The 5,181-nt window shown below is 48.4% G+C and overlaps 1 pseudogene; it reads left to right on the forward strand.

The window, feature by feature from the left end:
• Positions 1-4,673: 4,673 nt before the first annotated feature.
• Positions 4,674-4,767, forward strand: LOC111824813 (annotated as a pseudogene).
• Positions 4,768-5,181: the final 414 nt, after the last annotated feature.

Consider the following 5,181-nt stretch of genomic DNA (forward strand, 5'->3'; position numbering starts at 1 on the left):
AAACGAACTTCATGGGCAGGGAGCGTGGAGGACAGAGGGCAGGGCAGGTGACACCTCGAGGCCGCAATCACATCCCCGGGATATTGGGGTTGGCAACACCCCACAGCGCGGCTGAGCGGGCGAGAGGAAGGAGGCGTCAGAGGCCCGACCAGCAAACGGGGCGCGGGGGACACGTCTGGAGCCGGAGCCAAGCTGGCCAGCGAGCGGCACAGACGCGGCTGAATGACGGAGGACGTGTGCTTATGCCCCGGGCACCGAGGCCACGGCTCTGTACGATGTGCTCATGGCACTTGGGTCAGGAAAAAAGAAAAAGTCCCCCAAAAAGCTGAGAGGTGTGGCCTGAGATGACATGTCTGGGGTTGGCTTCCCGGTATTTCGGGGGATGACGTCAGCATGGCAGCAGAGTGAGAAGCCTCCAGCAATTTATTTTATTTTATAAAATATATTTGTATTGCCCTAACCGGTTTGGCTCAGTGGATAGAGCGTCGCCCTGCGGACTCAAGGGTCCCAGGTTCGATTCCGGTCAAGGGCATGTACCTTGGTTGCGGGCACATCCCCAGTAGGGGATGTGCAGGAGGCAGCTGATCGATGTTTCTCTCTCATCGATGTTTCTAACTCTCTATCCCTCTCCCTTCCTCTCTGTAAAAAATCAATTAAAAAATATATTTAAAAAAATAAAAATATATTTTTATTGATTTCAGAGAGGAAGGGAGAGGGAGGGGAGAGAGAAACATCAATGATGAGAGAGAGAATCATGGCTCGGCTGCCTCCTGCACGCCCCCCACTGGGGATCGAGCCGGTAACCCGGGCATGTGCCCTGACCGGGAATCGAACCCAGGACCTCCTGGTTCATAGGTCAATGCTCAACCACTGAGCCACACCGGCTGGGCTTGCCCTTAAATTTACAAGTTGGACAACTACAGCTCAACGAAGGACCCTCTGTTCAACACACGAGCGGCCTGACACATCCCTGCGCTGGGACATCGGAAGGTGGGTGTTGGGAACCAGCAGTGGGGGCGGGAAAGCCACAGGCCAGGGGGGCACGGAGCGGGAGACACCGGGCCGCGTCCTCACACCGTGGCCTGGAGGGAAGTCGGGCAGAGCAGTTTCCCCAGAGAAAAGGCATCGCCCTTCCCGCCTCCCATCTCCCCTCACAAGGGAAAGGAAAAAAAACGCGCCTCCATCCGGCCCAAAGCACAACACGGGTTCCCGGCAATCCCTACCACTCCAGTCACAAACACCCTCTAGCGTTTTTCAAAGAAACAGAACAAAAAATCCGCAAATTCATATGGAACACATGAGACCCGGAATAGCCCAAAAAAAAAAAAAAAACCCTGGAAAAGAGAAGAAATGAGCCCGGCAGGCGTGGCTCGGTGGTTGAGCATCAACCTAGGAACCAGGAGGTCACGGTTGGATTCTCGGTCGGGGCACACGCCCAGGTTGCGGGCTCCATCCTGTGTGGGGAGTGCAGGAGGCAGCCGATCAATGATTCTCTCTCATCATTGATGTTTCTATCTTTCTTTCTCTCTCCCTTCCTCTCTGAAGTCAATAAAAATATATTTTAAAAAAAGAAGCAAGTGAAGTAATTAAACTCCTGACTTCAAACTACACTACAAAGTTATAGTCATTCAAACAGCATGGCATGGCAGAGAACCAGGCACACAGACCAACGGGACAGAACTGAGAGTCCAGGGGGAAACCCACATGGATACGGGCAACTGGTTTCCCATGAAGGAGTCAAAAGCATGCAATGGGGCAAGGGAGGCATCTTCAGCAAACAGTGCTGGGAGCCCTGAGAAACCACCCACAAAGGCATGAAGCCAGCCGGCGTCCGACACCACACACACGTGCGCACACATGGAGACCAGGCGTGTTCAAAGAGAGAGGGCTGTGGTATGTGTGAAACTTCCTTTTTCATAAACGTAATGGGAACCACACACACAAAAACCAACACTGAGACACAGAGCTTAAAAAAAGAAGAAACAGAGGAGAGAAGTGTGGAATACCACCCAACAGAAACGGGCGGGAACACACAGAGAAAGAACCGACGGAGCCCAGCCAGCATGGCTCAGGGGTTGAGCGTTGACCAATGAACCAGGAGGTCACGATTCCATTCCCAGTCAGGACACAGGCCCGGGTTGGGGGCTCGATTCCCAGTGGAGGGCGTGCAGGAGGCCGTTGATCAAGGATTCTCTCTCCTCATTGATGTTTCTATCCTCATTCCCTTTTCCCTCCCTCTCTGAAATCAATAAATCCTATATAATAAAAGACTAATATGCAAATTGTCCCCTGGACCAGGAGTTCAACCAGGGGGCGGAGCTGGCCGGTCAACCTCCTGCATCCCCTCCCCAGGGCTGGCCTGGTCCGATTGGCCCCAATCCGAACGGGGTGGGCCAGCCGGACCCCGGCCGTGCACGAATTCATGCACTGGGCCTCTAGTATGTATATAAAACAAAACACAAACAAACACACAAAAAGAACCAAAGGAGGCACCAAGTTTCCGGAAAACAAAGGATAAAATGGGCATAGCAAGTCCTCATACATCACTAATTACTCTAAATGTAGATGAACAATTCACCATAAAGAGGCAGAGAGTAGCAGAGTGAATCAAAAAACAAAACCCAACCATACGCTGCCTACAAGAGGCACCTCTCAGCTGCAAAGACGAAGGCAGAGCCAGATTGGAAGGGTGGGAAACGATTTCCTAAGCCAGGGGTGGGGAACGTGTGGCCCGAGGGCCGGATAAGGCTCCGGATCTCATTTGGTCTGGCCCTGCCCAGGCGTTAGGGGCGAGTTCATTAAATGTTTGACCAAGTAGAGCAGGCTAATTTTTAAGTTGATAATTCTGTATGGCCCACAAACGATGTTATAAATAGCCAAACGGCCCTTGGGGAAAAAGGTCTCCCATCCCTGCTATAAGCAAATAACATCCACAGGAAAGCAGGTGTAGTCACACTTATATCTGACAAAATGGATTTCAAGACAACAGGAGGCAAAGATGAATATCTATTTCTATAAAAAGCTAATATGCAAAGTGTCCCCTCCAGAGTTCGACTGGGAGACCCGAAATTTGATCGCTCGTTATGACGTGTGCTGACCACCAGGGGGAGGCACGGAACGAAGGAAGGCCCCGGCCGGCAGCTGGCAGCTGGGGAAGGAAGGCCCCAATCGGCCCTGATTGCTGCCCAGGCCTAGGAACCCTACCTGTGCACGAATTTCGTGCACCGGGCCTCTAGTTTTATAATGATCACAGGGACACTACAGCAAGAAAACATAACACTTCTTAACGGATATGCATCCCACCAGGGAGCATGGAAATATATGAAAAACTACTCACAGAACTAAAGGGAGAAACAGATCAAGACACAATCATAGCTGGGGACCTTAACACTCCATTGGCAGCTCTACACAGATGATCCAAACAGAAAACAAGTAAGGAGATAGCAGCCTTTGATGACACCTTTCATCAGCCTCCATTACATCAAGTGGACATACGTGACAGTTACAGAACCTTGCACCCCAGAACATCAGATTATACATTCCTCTCCAGCACACATGGGACATTCTCAAGGACAGACCATATGTTGGGTCACAAACCAGCCACCACAAATTCAAGGAAATTGAAATTATTCCTTGAGCCCTAGCCGGTTTGGCTCAGTGGATAGAGCACTGATTCCGGTCAAGGGCACATGCCCGGGTTGTGGGCCGATCCCCAGTGTGGGGCATGCAGGAGGCAGCCGATCAATGATTCTCTCTCATCACTGATGTTTCCATCTCTCTCTCCCTCTCCCTTCCTTTCTGAAATCAATAAAAATTTATTAAAAAAAGAAATTATACCTTGAAATTAAAAATCAAATGCAAAAAAGGAAGTAAAGAAACCCACAAATACGTGGAGATTAAACTCCATACGACTAAGAAGTGATTGGATCAAAGAAGAAAAAAAAGGTGGGATCAAAAGGTATACAGAGACAAATGAGCAGGCAACACAACATATCAAAACCTCTGAGATGCAGCGAAAGCAGCCATAAGGGGAAGGTTTATATCATTACAGGCTTCTCTCAAGAAACAAAAGAAACCCCAAGGTAAGAACCAGGATTACATCTTAAAGATCTAGAAAAAGAAGAACAGTACCAACCCAACGTCGTCAGAAGAAAGGAAATAATAAAAACTAGAGCAGAATTGTGCGAGAGAACAAAAGGACTATAGAAAACATTACTACAACACAGAGCTGGTTCTTTGAAAAGATGAATAAAATTGACAAACCCCTGGCTAGACTCACTGGGAAAAAGAGAAAAGATTCACATAAACAAAATCAGAAATAAACACGTTACCACAGACATTACAGATATACATCATATAAGAACACTAGGGCAGACTAGATGCCACCAAATTCAATGACCTAGAGAAAATAGATACGTTCTTAGAAATACAGAAACTTCCTAAGCTGAATCATGAAGAACTGGAAAAGCTAAATAGACCGATCAGCAGTGAGGAAATTGAAAAAAAAAAAAAACAAAAAACACACACACATCAATAACATCCCAAAGCCCAGCCACTGTGGCTCAGTGGTTAAGCATTAACCCATGAACCAGGAGGTCACGGTTTGATTCCTGGTCAGAGCACATGCCCGGGTTGTGGGCTCGATCCCCAGTAGGGGGTGTGCAGGAGGCAGCGATCAATGATTCTCTCTCATTATTGACACAGAGCAGATTAGCATGGCCCCTGTGCAAGGGTGACATGCAAATCCATGAAGTGTTCCATCTACAATAATAAAAGCATAATATGCTAATTAGACCGGGCATTCTTCCGGACGTCCTTCCTTCCAGACAAAGCAATGGCAGGCGGGGGCCGAGGCAGAGGTGGCCACCATGGCAGCGGGGGGCCAAGGCCCTTGCACAAATTTCGTGCATCAGGCCTCTAGTATTTTAGAATTAACATCATTAAAATGCCCATACTACCCAAAGCAATCTACAGATTCAACTCAGCCCCTATTAAATACCAACGGCATATTTCACAGACCTGGAACAAATATTACAAATACTTCTATGGAACCAAATAGACCCCGAATAGTTGCAGCAATCTTGAGAAAGAAGAACAAAGTTGGAGGGATCACAATACCGGGTATCAAACTATATGACAAAGCCATTATAATCAAAACAGCCTGGTACTGGCACAAGAACA

The sequence above is a fragment of the Myotis lucifugus genome, unplaced genomic scaffold, assembly GCF_000147115.1.
Source record: "Myotis lucifugus unplaced genomic scaffold, Myoluc2.0 scaffold_7688, whole genome shotgun sequence".
Classification (NCBI taxonomy): domain Eukaryota; kingdom Metazoa; phylum Chordata; class Mammalia; order Chiroptera; family Vespertilionidae; genus Myotis; species Myotis lucifugus.